At 29.5% G+C, this 16,301-nt stretch overlaps 1 protein-coding gene across 4 annotated transcripts in view; it reads right to left on the bottom strand.

Moving 5' to 3' along the window:
• Window positions 1-16,301, bottom strand: part of LOC111622875 (complexin-like) — a 244,259-nt gene that overhangs the window by 135,235 nt on the left and 92,723 nt on the right. Inside the window, exon 1 of one of the 4 annotated variants that reach the window (XM_023365321.1) lies at window positions 11,180-11,201. The exons of the other annotated variants lie outside the window; for them this stretch is intronic. The gene's annotated coding sequence lies outside the window, so the exon portion shown is untranslated. Of the gene's footprint in view, window positions 1-11,179; window positions 11,202-16,301 lie in introns of those variants that run through there. 4 annotated transcript variants of the gene reach the window in all.

Genomic DNA, 16,301 nt, shown 5'->3' with positions numbered 1-16,301 from the left:
AAAATTTTCACATTACTGGAGTCCTTGAAACGTCTAGAAATGCAAAAAAAAAGTTTAGCGGTTTCCTGTATGTATGGATGTTAGTGTGTCCCATACACTAACATTCCATAAATACAGGAAAACACAATTTTGTTCACTCACTTTAAACATTAATAACTCAAGTTCCTTTTATCGAAAATTTCTGAAATTTACCAGACAGGTTTATCTGTTAGGGGCATTAATGCTGTTAAGTTTTGATGGTTAAAGATCGAGAGGATGGGTAGATGGAGGAAAGTGACGTGTCGTGTCTAGAGTGGGATCGGATTAATGATTTTACTCGTTATTAGCATATACAATTTAAAAAAAAAACCCTCATCTCTACCCTCAAAATTAAGCTTTTTGCCATTTTATGATAATTAATAATAATATAAAAAGTTTTTCGAAATAAAAAATCTCGTAACAGATGGCACCACATGCAATTTTAACCCTTTTTTGCCGGAAAAGTTACGCAACTCGTTGTTGGAATTTTATGTATTTAATTTAATCCTGTAATGGTGTTCAGTTACGTTGAACATTAGGTTCAAATACAAAGTAAGGTATATTTAACCACGCACACACGACACATGTCCTGATATTCGTATACTCGTTTGTAATTAGTACTCTGTTGATGAACATAAATTCATTAGGCGACTGCTAATGAGATAGTTTTGAAAGTTTCCTTTGAATGTATGGAAATCTTTTTGTATGTACTAACATTAGAATAATGCATAAAGCTTTGCAGAAAAGCTCAATTTCTTTTGATCATGGTTTTAATCATCATCAAAAGAGGAGAAGGATAGAATAACCAATAAATCAATTACTGATTTAAAAGCAAATAATTAAGTTAGAAAGTGTTATAGTTTCTATAATTTTCAACCTGATTAGTTAGTTTCACTAAATTATTCATTAATACAGTGTATATATAGCCTATATATAATTTCATATTGATAATGAGACAATATTAACGTTAAGCTATTGAATTTCTGACCATTCTTTACACTTGAACAGAGTAATGAGATGGGCCTGAATCAATATACTCTATGTGATTTCTCTCATGCCCTTATATGAACAATAATCACATTAATCTATCCAACTGTTTCAAATCATCCTCTTCACGTGATTAATACTTGAGAGGAGCGAGATGAGGATTCCTGAATCACTCACACGTCTGACCCTATTTCTCTCAGAAAACTAATAATATATATGTAAATAAGGAAAATAACGGCTTTTTTACACTTCTGAAAATGATATAAATGAAATATTTTACAGAATAAATTATATTTTAAGGCCTCCTTAGTCCTGGGACCTTGGACAAGTGGGTTCTATTGGTCTCCTCTATCTTGATATTGCCTTTAATTAATTCATAAATATTAAAAAGTAACTTCGTGAAAATTAAATTTAATTAACAGGGTATCAAGTTAATTAAAAGGTAATTTAAAAAAAATTAAATGCAGTTTAAATAATAAAAATTAGTGACGTGGTTTCAAATATAATTAACTCAAATATTTTCCCCTGGAAAGAGTTATATACTTAACGGCACAACTCTATTACTAGCAGGGAAAGCATGATGTACAGGGGCAAGAGGTTACTAATTTGAGGTGGAGAGCATATATTTTAAATGAAATAAATTAAAAATATGATTAAAAATTGTGAGCTACAATATATATGGCACAAAATGAAGCCTACAATAGGTATATGACTGAAAATTGAATCACCCTTAAGGTTAAGGCTACAATATATAAGGCTCAAAATCGAAGTTATATAGAGATTTAATAAAATTCAGGCTACAAAGTATAAACAAAAAGTTCACAAGAGAATAATTTTTAAAAAGTATTCTATATTATTATTATTATTATTATGTGTTATAAACTAGAGAAATATTTTTTTTTAATTTATAAATTTCCGCCTATAAAAAACCGAAATAAAATAAAAATAAAATTTATTTGATTTTATTTATTTAATTACATTTAAAAAATAATAAACGTAAGTGAATAAATTTGAGTTATTTTTCATTTTTAAAAATTACAATTCACTCGAGAAAACACATTATATTAATTTTCTGGATTAAAATTATTCCTGTTTTTATTATAATTTTATTATTTTTTTTATATTCCTGCGGAGCAAAGAATACATTTATAGAAATATAAATATTTATTTTTAATTTTATTATCATTAAATTCTGAGTTAATACTTAAAAAAATTTTTTTATTTTATTTTGTGTAATATTATTTTATAATGATTTAATATTAAAATTACTAAATAAAATTAATTTTTCCCCCATTTTTTTGTAAAATAAGTTTTAAAAAAGTTAGTTTAAATTTAAATTATAAAAACATTGTAAAATATACAGGTGGACCAAAAATCAGTTAACCGTTGCAATGTCTTAAAATAATGCCTTATTCAAGTACTTTATTACATTATAACTTTAGAAAATTTCCAAAAAATGAGATGAGATCTTTCTTGTATAGTAATATATATATATATATACAGGGTAGCCTAAAAATCAGTTGACCAGAGTAGAGACTAAGTTGCTATGGTATTTAAATAGTTTAAATATTTAATTAAAATTATGTTTTATCGTCAATTTTTTTGTAAATAAAACATAACACGTTCTAAACTCAATTTACGATTTCGCAATTAAAACATACACCGGTTAACTGACTTTTAGACCACCCTCTAAGCAAACAGTTTAGTGTAAAACTTATAAACTTGTTGCACGTAATAAAAAAAAAATTTGTTATCGTTGCTTTATATCAGATGTTCTTATTTGGGGGTTAATTACTTCCTCTTTGGGTTAGTACCCGCCAACGTGCTGTCCGCGTGCAGTTTCCCGGGTTTTCTTCACCTAAATAAGGGCCAGTTTCTTAAAGTAAGTTCTCCCCGGAGGCATCACTCAGGTATCGCGTGATGTAAACAAATAAACTCGAACCAAACCGTTCTAGAGATTAACGAAGTACAGACGAGCGTCTGTACGTCTGTCCGTCATTCCTCCCAGGAAACATCACTCACGCGACGCGTGAGTGATGTCTCCTGGGAGGAATTTTATGAGAAATTGGGCCGTGTCAGTCGTCTGCCCACAATTTGAAAATTTCAGCCTAAAAAAGAAAAAAAAATTAACGAAATATTTAAGATCTATCGATTAGAAATTTATTGGCACGTGTGCAAATGTTTTAAGTAAAGAAAGAAGGAGGGGAAAAAAACAACATTACTGCTGGAATAGAATCAAAGGAATATAATGTCTGCTTTATTTATCTAAGGTGTTGTCATTCTATTCCTCCAGTTAATGTATTTACTTAGAATTAAAACAAACTTCTTTTATATTGAACTAAGTACTTATCAATTCCTACATCATTTTGCATTTTATTAATTCTATAAAATAATTTACTTTCTAATTTTTCTTTTCTGTAAAGATAAAAATGACTAAAAGAATACACAGAAGAGATTCTTCTTAAAATATTCTTTATAAATTCCTTTTAAAATATATAATTAAGCATCTTGGTCAGTATTTTTGCATTTTTAAAATTTATCTTTTTATTTTTCTTTAAAGAAAAATTTTGTATTTTATAAAGAAAAAAGTCGCCGCCTTATTAATGAATTAATAAGGCATATTTAAATAAATATTTATTTATGTTTTAAAGAATTATTATGAAAAGTATAAAGTATAATGTGTGTTCTCTTTATAATATATATAAAGTCGAACCTCTAATGACGGCCACCTCTAAACAACGGCCATTCTTTTCAGGAATACTTAAAAATGCATACAAAATCACCTCCGAACAATGCTTATTCTTTATGTCCATGTCAGTGGACGTTATTCACAGGTTTTTAAAAACGAACCTGCAATGACGGTCACCTGTAAACAGCGGCCATTCTTTTCAGGAATACTTAAACAAAAATGCATACAAAATCACCTCAAAGCAACGACCACCCTCGAACAACGTTCATTTTCTTTAATGTTCTGGTAATTGGACGTCGTACACAGGTTTTGAAAATAATAAAGAAAAAAAAATTTATATAATATTTTTTTTCTAATTTAATAAATATTATATAAAAGTTTTGGATAAAACTCGACTCTCCAAGTATTTAGAGAGTGGAGTTTTATCTCAAAGAGAAACTTGTAATGGCTACTTTATTACATGAGATATAGACTTTATCTTAGTGCTTATGTAGATCTATCTCAGTTATTTATCGTGGTCCTTAACATTAAATATGAATTTATGAATCAATTAAATACCAAAAATATGCGTGGAAGTTTACAACTGTATCTGTGTAAGGATACACAATTTATGGATAATGTATCATTTAAATTACTAATATATGTTCCTCGTAATGTCTATATATTAATATTTTAACAATTATGTAGAATATTCAGCTTTTATGTCCTTTCTTTGCTATACCTTAGAGCAATTTTAAGGTCTTTTAAAGAATAATGCTTTAAAAAAAAAAGAGGGAAAATTCCCTTCCTTTAAGAATATTTAGGTAAATTTAATTAAGTTTAATAAATAATATTAAATATTTGGATTATTAATAGCAAACGAATGGAATCTTCGTTTTATAAATAAAGATGCTGAAGATGATGAAGTGAAAACATCTTTAATAATATCTGTTGAAGATGGTGGAGTGAGAATATTCTTAATTAAACAGGGTCTCCGCTCCCTAAACTAAAATCTAAACCGGATATGGGAGTATCTGGTCTGGATTTTAGTGATGTATTTCCCCCTGTAAATCATACTTCTCCTGATAACAATCGAGTCGTGTTCGTCTTTTATCCAACTCTTGTCGAAAAAAATCAGGTGACTTCCGGTCCAGATCGGAAATTCGTATATAGTACCATATCTGGTCTCGATTTTCATCTATCTAACTCTGTTCTTGGATGTTATAACAGTAATTTACAATGTCTTAGAATAATTTAGAGGGGACCCAAATCTTCTCTGCCTCGAGGCTCAGAAAAGTCATAATCCCACTGACTAGATAAGGAATTTCTGGAAAAGATATCAAATACGAATATTCAGGCATATCAAAAGGATATAATTAATACCAGGATATCATAAACAAGACACCCGAATACCTAAAGATATCAAAATTTCTAACATCAGCTCACTAATTATAATTTTTGATATTTGGATATATCGACAAGATATCATCAACAGATGCCCAAGATAGCCTTAGTATCAGGAATTCAGATAACAATAGCAAGATATCAGAATATCAAGTTACTGATTAGGGATATTTGGGCATATCAATAGAGCCTGGACAGTATCAACGAACCATCAGTAACACTAGCATCATCTGGATATCGGGTCTTTTAAGTCGATAAGATATCAGGATTTGTGACGTCACGAACATCTGTACAGGATCAACAAAATATTAAGATTCGTGATTTCGGTTGATGATGTCCAGATCTTCGCCTGCGCTTCCTCAAATTCAAAGATTAAATAAGTAAAATCGTCGTTTTTACATGGAATTTTTGGATTTTTTCCCCCTACAAAACTGCGGACTTTATCAATATTTATACACACAAAAACTCTCAATACAGTATTACAAAACTTAAAAAATAACCGAAATTAAATAAATATATAGTCTGGTATCATGTATAGGAGGTTGCTGTGTATATATATATATATATATATTCTTCCATAATAACCTACGTCACAAATGTAAATAGATCTGAATATATAAAAAAAACACGCGGTGCGATTGAAATGTTTTCATTTTATTATTAAAATTTTAAAAAATATGTTTCAAAATAGCAGAAAAAATATTAGATTTTTCTAAAGCCGAGTTTAAAAAGAAAAAATAATAATAATAAAAACTTTCAGGGAGAGTTTTCCTGCTTTTCTTCGTGTTAGTAACACCTAAATAAAACACCATTGTGTCACGTTGTAAACAATGGGCTCAACAATCCAATAATAAATTCCAAAACAGTGCAACAAGTTTAAGATATATATTTTCGGTCGTGTAATTCCACGAATAGTTAGAAACCTTTTAAGTTAATAGGTCGTTCGTTAATTGGTTACAAGCTAACCAATCAGTGACGAGAACGATAAACAAGACGTCAATTACTTCGTAATTATTCGAAGAGAAATTACACCAATCGCAACATCGCCACGCCTTATTTTTTTCAAATTCAACCAATCAGCGCAACGAACGTACATAATTTTTAAAATACCTTAATAACTTACAGAAAAGCACGACCGAAAAAATTCTTTTAAATTAATTTTTAACGTAATTAAGTGTTTAATTTAAAAATTAAAATTAAATTAATAAAGTAAAATATTCGAATTTTATTTATTTTTCAATATATTTTACAGAAAAAACGTCGGTAAAGACTTTTTTAAATATGTTTTTTTTTTAACTCGCTTCTTTAATATACTCGTGAATGTTTTCATTCTGTAACCTATTTTTTTACTTTTTAGCGTGTTTTCTCGAATTCCTTTTTTAAATTCCTGGTGTTTCTTCTAATTTTGGATCCATTTCGACTTCCTTTCTTTTTTCGTTTCCTCTCATTCTTTTCAGATTTAACTCCCTTGCAATTCGATTTTCTCTTTCCTGTTATTTCCTCCTCCTAGCTCTTCCGTTTTTGATACGATTCTCTTCAAATTCTGTTACCAATTTTATGCTTGCTTTTCTTTTCGCATCCTAAAAAACCCACTCCTATAATTTTCCTTGGTATTTTCCTTTCAGTTTATTTAAAATTTTCATCTATAGATTTTTATTCCGATTCTATCGTTTTAATATACAATTATATAAAGAAAAATCGTTGATATTCGTGATAATTTGCTGAATAATTTACATTTTATTATCCAGAATATGGAGTTAATTTTTAAAAAGCTGACAACATTGTTGCTCGACTTTTCTGGCATCCTTTATTTGTTTCCACTCCTAATAATTGCTACCCATTACCTTTAATTCTTGAAATTGGTTAAGGAAATGAGGCAATATCGCTTGAACCAGTGGTCCAATTTTCCTGAAAATTTCGTGAAATCTTTCCTCCTAATACACAAATCTCTCTGCAAAATTTCAGAAATTTTCGATAAGAGGAACAGGAGTTATGAACCTTTAAAATGGATAAACAAACTCGTGTCCCCATACAAAAACACCTATACATACAGAAAACAACCCTAAATTTTTTGCATTTCTGGACATTTCAATGTCTCCCAGTACACTCAAATAAAACGAATATTTAACAAATAAAGCAAAAACTCCTTAAAATATTTTTTTATTATCAATAATAAATGGCTACTTCTTGACGTCCAGTAAATATTCTTAGTAACTAAGATTAATAAATGATAAAGGTTAGTTAGAAAAAATAGCATTTAAGCTAATAATAACAACAGTAATAGTGTCTAATGATTATAGGAGTTAGTAATAGATAATTGTATAAGTCAGTAGTACTACAGATTATTAATAGTTAGTAGTAATGGATAGGAACATTAGAAGTTATTAATTATATAAATTATTAATGCTATAGTCTAATAGTTAATTATAGCATTCGGGAAGTAATATAATAAAAGAATTTGAGTCAGAATAGTAAGAATGATCAGCTCTCTGGAGGTACAGTACAGTACACAATGGATCATATATATAAGAATTGAAAAAAAACATTAATAATTTTTAATACTATATAACAGTGCTATATAAAATAATATAGAATAAAATCTTCTAGAACTAGTGGCACACTTAATTTATTCTAGAATAATGAGCAAGTACACATTAAAGATGCTCTTATACAGTACGTATTCAGTTGAGTCACTTTTCCGGCAAAAAAAAAAAGTTGAAATTATGTGTGGTGCCATCTGTTACGAGATTTTATTAAAACACTTTATATTAATTACTTATTATAAATGGCGAAGGCTTGATTTTGAAGGTATAGATGAGTTTTATTCAAAAATCTTTACTCCAGATATGACACGCCATCCCCTCTATTTCGCTAACCCCTCGACCTTTAACCACCAAAATTTAAGTTCATCAATCCCTCTAAAACGAAAACCTCTCTGCCAAATTTCAGAAATTTTCGACAAGAGGCACACGAGTTATTAAGCTTTAAATTGGGCAAACAATACCGTGTCCCCAATACAATACAGGGAAAAATGAATCCAAAAACGTATAAATTAGGAGAGGGATAATTAAAAATTCGAAAAACACTTAGTATCTTTGAAAATTTTGTGGTGCTGTTAAGAGAAATTCGTGAAATTTCAGTTTAAAATAAGAACAATAGGTCATTTACATTACTGTATTGACTGTACGATAGTCAATAGAGTAATGCAAAGTTAATAAAGATTTAATTAATACAATTATCATGACGTTATATATACACGTAACTGTCCGGACTGGTTACGCTATTCATAAATTTTATATTTAGGAATATAATGTTACTACTGAATTAAATCTTCCACCTAAATTATTAATTTAGAGGAAATAAGATTTCCCCTAAAATTAGAGAATATCTAAATTATACCTAAATTTAAGACAGGAAATTCCTCTTTCAAATTAAATAAGGAAAATAACATTTTCCCTAATTTAAATATAAATAATTAAAAAGAGAACAATTTTTATATTTAAAATATTCAAAACACAATACTATGAAACCTGTATAAGCCGGATTCGTAAAGTACCGAAAATTTGTTTGGTTTGCCAGGTTCTCCGTTTTAACAGGTTTTTATAAACACAGAAAATCGCCGCATTCCTAAGAAGGTTTTTCCTCCCATTTAAGCAGGTTTCCGTTTTGAACAGGTTTATTTTTAACACACAAAATCGCCGTTCCTAACAGAATTTTTCCGGTTTACGTACGTACGTTTCGGTCTTATTTAGGTTCCGTTTTGAACAGGTTTATTTTTAACACACAAAATCGCCGTTCCTAACAGAATTTTTCCGGTTTACGTACGTACGTTTCGGTCTTATTTAGGTTCCGTTTTGAACAGGTTTATTACGATAACAGTAAAGAGTTATTACGACCAAAAAAAAGAGTCTCCAAACCAATCTTCAATAAGAAAACATTTCCCCCCAAAAAGTGCCTGAGTCAACACTGTTCACGGGAAAGTAGAAGAAAAATGCCTGAATTAACACTATACACGGAACCGACCTCCCGAAGAAAAATGCCTGAGTTAACACTATACACTCTTCGTGTTAGTAACACCTAAATAAAACACCATTTAACACTATACACGGAACCGACCTCCCGAAGAAAAATGCCTGAGTCAACACTGTTCACAGGACCCCCCGAAGAAAAATGCCTGAGTCAACACTGTTCACAGGACCCCCCGAAGAAAAATGCCTGAATTAACACTATACACGGAACCCCCCCGAAGAAAAATGCCTGTAGTCAACACTGCACAAGTGTCCCCCTAACACATATTTTCTTACACCCCACGAAACTATAAAACGAACACATAAACGACGTAAAAACTCCAGAAAACATTAACATTTTTCGTACTTGAACTTTATTTAAACCCGAAAAATTACATTTACTATATTTATTATTATTATTATTATTATTATTATTTCGAGTAAAATAATGAATTTGATATTAAATTTGTAAAATTATTTTAGTGCCAACCTTGTACTTAACGATTTACAAATTTGTCGTTCAATAATAATATCAACTAAGAATGTAGAGAAGAGAACTTAATTTAGTTGCGGTTGACATGTTCCGACACATCCCTCTTCATCGCTTGAAAAGGCTTCCTTTAATTATCTTACATCACTAAACCAAATTATCGGGGTTTACATTTTGGTTTGACGTCCGTAACGACCAAACGAATTATTAAAACTTGGGCCAAGTCAACTTAAACACGAATCCTCTAGGAAAATGTCATCTCTCAGACGAGCTTAATACTGTTAAACGACTGAAAGAAAATTAAACGTGTCACGTGAGGAAAAAAAAATTCTTAATCGTGACAAAATGTTAATAAATAATAACATTTTTAATCAATTTATCGATATATAATTATATATTTTACGTGTTTTTTTTAAATTTCTAGTAAATTAAATTTTATTATTATTAAAAGTTTTAAGTATTGTTTTTTTTTTTACTTTCTTTATTTATATATTAGATATAACACAGTCGAAAGGTCAAAAATTAACCTATCTCCGAAAGTTTTACATTTTTTGGACTGTGGGGCATAAAAATTTGAGTTTTTTTTCCGTTTGTATGTAAGGGAGAACACGATTTTCTTCACCCCCTTTGAAGCTTAATAACTCCTGTGCTTTTTGCCGAAAATTTATGAAATTTTGCGAGGTGGGTTGTGTGTTAGAGAAATTGATGCTGTTAAATTTTGGTAGTTAAAGCTCGAGAGAATGGAGAGATACAGGAGGTATATTGTGACGTATCTCGAGTGGGGTGAGAGTTTATGGAAAACTTTACTCGTTATTAGCCTTCAAAATTAAGCTTTTTGCTATTTTATAATTAAAAATTTTAATAAAATATCATAACAGATGGCGACACACGCAATTTTAACCTTTTTTTTCGCCGGGAAAGTTACGTAACTCGTTGGATTTTCTTCTTTTATTTTTTACTTTACTTTTTTAACTTTGATTCGGGTGATATCCTCTTGGATGTTTAATATCTACCGAACCAACAGTCTGATTTTTCTGAAAATTTCTGTAAAAATTTCCCTTTAATATATAAACCACCCTGCAAAATTTCATCAATTTTCGACAAAATACACAAGAGTTATTAAGCTTTAAACTAGATGAATAAAATCGTGGATTTTTCATAAAATTTGGGGATTTTTTCCTATTGGTGTGTGAGGGCACACCAACAGGAAAAATCCCCAAATTTCCCTGCATTTCAAGGTCTCCCGAATCCAAAAATATAAAAATCTTAATGGCCAAATTACTAAAAGAAACTAACCAGATTCATTTAAAACAGTAATTGTAAGCTAGAATATAAGCTAAAACACAAATAAAACTTATAAAATAAAAAGAAAATTTATTTATTTCTGCACGAAATATCACGGCTATTTTTTTTTTCTTTAAGAAAATGGCGAAGAATAACCGAAATTATCATGGGGAAAAAAAAGCTTTATATTATCGTTTATCCATCAAACTTTAAGCGATAATACGAGATACAAATCTATTTAGATTATATTCAAAATGTCTTGGATGTAGTTAGATGTAAAATTTTCAATTTATATTTAGATTATCAATGATCAAAACTTACCTTTCAAGCGAACATAAAGGGAATTCTCGCCAGAATTCTGTTTCAGTTAATAGCTTTGACATGACACGTAAATGCTATTTTTAGCTATTTTAAATATATATATATATTTTTTTCTTTAAACAAATCTAAAAGACATTTAAATATAAATCGAACTTCCTTTTTAATACTTTTTGCTAATCTTTGTTCGAGTTTTTGACGTTTCTCATTTTCTTAAGAATGATTTCCATTATACTACGCTGGACAAGTATTTGCATTTTATTAAAAAAAAAAAAACGGAATTTTATATAAAAACAGTTAAATATCCGTTCGAAAAAGTTCGATTTTATTGCTTAAAATCTAAAAAAAAAATAAAAAACAAAAAATTTCAATTGTATGACGTATAAATTCGCACGTTTCTTCAATTTCCATGCTAATTTTCACCAATAGAAAGCTTGGAATATAAATTTTTATAAAAAAGAAAGTACAGCAAAGAGTTGCGTAACTTTCCCGGCTAAAAGAGTTAAAATTGCGTGTAGCGCCATCTGTTGTGAGATTTTTATTATAAAAATGACAAAAATAAGTCTTAAATTTTACGGTAGAGATGAGTTTTATAAAATAAATTCTAAATGATAATTACGAGTGAAATCTTCATTAAGCGCGACCACACTCGAGATACATCACAATATTTCCTTCTATCTCCCCACCCTCTCGACCTTTAGTTATCAAAATTTAACAGAATCGACTACACTAAAATACGAACCTCCCTGTAAAATTTCAGAAATTTTGAACAAAAGGCACGCGAGTTATTAAGCTTAATATTCGGTTGGGTTGGGTTAGGTTAGAATATAATCGCGCCACCTACAAAAACCGTAAATATTAGAAAAAAACCTCTAAAACCACCAAATTTTTTTTGCACTTCCCCTAGTAAGGCCCTCCGAGTCTAAAAGAATTGGAAGGGGTTCATTTATAAAGAATTTTGGGGGAGTTTAACCGATTGCCATTCTTTGTAAATATGACACTTTCACAGCTGTATTTTATACAATAGAGAAAAAATACAACCGTAAAACTGAAAGTAATTTATAAACTGGAAAAAAAAATAGAAAAATTTAAAATAAAACTACACGAAAATTTAAAAATAACGAAAGAAAATTTGAAAAATAACTAATTAAATAACCATAGACTTATAAGCCATTAAATTAAAGCAACAAGTTTTATCAATAGAAAGTTAATTTCATTTTAAACAGTTTATCTTATTCTAAATGCCACAATCCTTATGCTAATAAGAGTTCTACATTAATTAACTCATTATTAAGTTATAGAACCAATGCATAGAAAGTGAATAGCTGCAGGCAACAAATATGGCGACTGATTTCCTCATTAACGACCGAACAGGTAAAGTGACATTCTCAACACAAACACACAGATAATTATCTTCCGTAAACCTAATTATTAACTAACTTGATTCTAATTAGCAATAGTAATTACAACAGAAGCTAATCAGTTAATAATTGGCAGGCAGAGAGAGTTCAGTTCCTGTTCTTGTTGAATATTATTGACTAATTCTAATCCAGATTACACACTCGCGTCAACAATCCAACAGGAATTTTGATATTTATTTGAGATTTTTATATAAGGATTTGTATATTTTTAACGTGTTTAATATCATTTAATACAATTTAATTAACTAAATTAATAATTAAATTAGATATTATGAGGGTTACTCTACTTATAATAGCCAACCCCCTTAGTGTTATGTGAGTTGAAATGTATGTAGGACACTAAAACTCTATAAAAACGAATATACAGTAAAAACCTGTTTAAAACAGAACCTGAATATAACGGAAACCTGTCTAATCGAAGCGAGTTTCTATAATAGAAAAACCTGTGCAAGCCGGACTGGCGCGACAGAGGATATTTTTCCGTTTTGAACAGGTTAACATAGAAAATCGCTACGTTCCTTAGAAGTTTTCCTGTCTAGGAAGGTTTCTGTCTTATTAAGGTTCCGCTTTAGACAGGATTTACTGTATTTTATAATAATGAATCCACGTAATAAAGCTAAAGGAGTGATGTTACTTTTAATGCTTTAAAAATAAAATAAAATAAATAAATAAAAAGAATTCAATACGATTTATTATATTTTTAAAAGGTTTGATTGAAATGAATGGATTCTTTCATTAAAGTTTAATTTTCATCCTTTTATTTCCAAAATATAATGGTTCCTTTTTTGTTTCCAAGTTAAAAAATTAATTAATTTTCGATTCCCTTTAAGTTATTTTACACATAAATAAATTAAAACCTGAATAAAGCGGAAACTTGCCTAAACGGAAAATCTCTTCGAAACTTCGGCGATTTTTCTGTTTTAAAATGAAACCTGTTAGAAACGGAAACCTGCCAAACCAGAAAAAAAAAATATATATATATAATTCGATACCGTACGAGTTCGGCTTACACAGGTTTTACTGTATAATTACTTGTTAAGTTCAAATACAATGTGCTAATCTCGTAACTTGTCTGTTCATTTAAATAAATAAAAAGTTAAACCTGTATTCTACGGCTCGGGTATTTTATTATCTTGGCTTCTTTATCGTCACGATAAATTACATTGTCATTAATCATCGAACTCTTTATCACGGACATTCAATAAATTAGAACTGTCGTAAATCAAAAGTGAAGTAAAACCTGTTTAAAACGGAACCTTAATAAAAAGGAAACCTGCATAAATGGAAAAATTATTCGATACCGCTCCATTCCGGTTTACACAGGTTTTCAATGTAAAATAATTACATTTAATTCTACCAAATCTAAATTGAAGTAATTCTTTATCAATAATAAATTATCTGTAANATACATATATATATATTAGTATTATTTTTTAAATTAAATTTATAAATAAAAAAATTATTGATAAGTTCATTCATCGATTGGTTGTTTGCGTGCTTTGAATGCTATATTTATAGAAAGGAAACTAAGTTATTAATACTTGTTTTTTGTTTTTTTTTACTTTAATAAATAATAATTTATTTATTAATAATATAAAATACACAATGTACTGTACATTTTTGGCAAGAAATTAAAAAACCCGTTCAAAACGGAACCTCAATAAAATGGAAACCCGCTTACAGAAGAAAAGTTCTTCGTAACGAGACGATTTTCTATGTTTAAAAAACCTGTTCAAAACGGACAAGTCATTCAGTACCGCGCCTGTCCGCTTTAAGCAGGTTTCACTGTATTTGTATTTGTTTTATTATAAAATTTATACGCTAGCCGTGCTTCATTTCTGGAATATTACAACAAGTAAACGTTAATTTTAAATATATAAAATGGCAGAAATAATTGAACCTCGATATAACGTCTTGCTAAATAACGCCAACGAATACTTGAGTACGAATCTTCTATTAGTAACACTAAACTGAAAATCTTTCAAGCTCCGAAACTTGTGTACATCTCACTAATACGTTGTTTAAGATCTTCAATTTAACACCTGATTTCTGAGGCTAATAAATGATGGCACTAAATCGAAGTTTGGCTGTATGTATACATGTATATATACAGTACAACCTGTCCAAAACGGAACTTGAATAAAAGGAAAACATGCTTAAAGAGGGAAGAAAAACATCTTCAAAGCTTATTTTTTTACTATTAAATGAATTATATTGATTTATAAAAAAAACACCTGTACAAAACGGACACCTGTTAAACCGGGAAAAGAAAATACATTCGATTTACACAGCTTACATGGGATTAGAACAGAAGAAAATCCGCAACAACTCGAAATTTCGAGATGTAAACTAAAACACAACAGACAGATCAACAGCCAGCCTTATTTAAAAAAAAGCGTTAATTTGAATTAAATTGCAAGAAAATTTTTTTTAAAAATAAAATATTTATTCATATTTTTATAACGATTTCATACACCCAAGCGCCATAACTCCACCGTAAAAGTTAGAGACGTCACACAACATTCTTGTGTAGTATTGTTTTTCAATACTGTCCGTTTCAGTCGAGTGTCTTGATAGGATCTAACAGCTCGATTTAAAGTACCGAACTGTCTGGCACGAATAGCATTTTCTCTAATACTTTCTCTTTTAAAAGATCCTTCAGGATCTATAAATCGTCACACAAGACTCAATCCTCAATCTAACACTACTACAAACTTTCTCCGCTGTGTAAAAAAATATACAGAGGTTTAAACCGGTAAACACGGAAGCTATTGTAATACCGTATTAAAAAAATCGGAAAGTCTTGTTTAAACAGGTTAATGGCAAATATTACACTCGAATTGAACACTAATGAAGTTGCCTTCTAGTATAAACAAAGTGGAGCAGTTGTCAAACATTCCCAATTTTCTAGTGTTAGAAGAGGAAAGCCAGACTTAACAGGGGCGTATATTGGAACAAATCAGGCTGATAGATTCCTATCAACCGCTGACTGTCCACTTCTTCCATCTCTCATCACGGAAGCAATTTCCTCTTTGCAATCACACAAGAGAGGAAGACAGAAGCCAAGCAATTTCGCCTTACTTACTTACAAATGTTTAGTTTATAATTAAAATGCCAAGAGGAATATAACACTTGTTGAAATTAACGTATAGACAAACAAACGTACGCTATATAAAATTAAATATTAATTTAATATACAATTATACTATACCTGTGTAAACTGAAGTTTCCGTTTTGAACAGGGTTAATTTTTGTTTAACATAGAAAAATCGCTCCGTTTCGATAAACTGTTTTCCGTTTTAGGCAGGTTTTACTGTATTTTTACAGCAGCAAAAATGGAGAATTAAAGCGTATTATTTTGCTAATATTTATTTAATAATTACTTTTAAAAAAAACGATACCGTAAACCTGTATAAACCGGAATCGCGTGATATCAAATATATATTTACTTTGGTTTGGCAGGTTTTCGTGTTAAACAGGTTTTTTTTCTAACATCGAAAGTAACTGCGCTCCGAAGAATTTTCCGGTTTAGGCAGGTTTCCGCTTTATTAAAAAGTGGCCGTTATCGGAGGGTCGATTGTATTTATTAACTTTTATAAATGATTTTGTTATTATTTTATTAATTTATTTTTAAAAGTTTATTGAAAAACAAAAGAAATAGAAAAGAGCTGCGAATGCATTTATAAAATTTCAAAAAATATAAA

Source organism: Centruroides sculpturatus, unplaced genomic scaffold (genome assembly GCF_000671375.1).
Source record: "Centruroides sculpturatus isolate CEXI.00-Female unplaced genomic scaffold, Cexi_2.0 scaffold290, whole genome shotgun sequence".
Taxonomy (NCBI): Eukaryota; Metazoa; Arthropoda; class Arachnida; order Scorpiones; family Buthidae; genus Centruroides; species Centruroides sculpturatus.
Note: the sequence above shows the minus strand (reverse complement) of the source record. Positions and strands in the feature narration are given on the sequence as shown.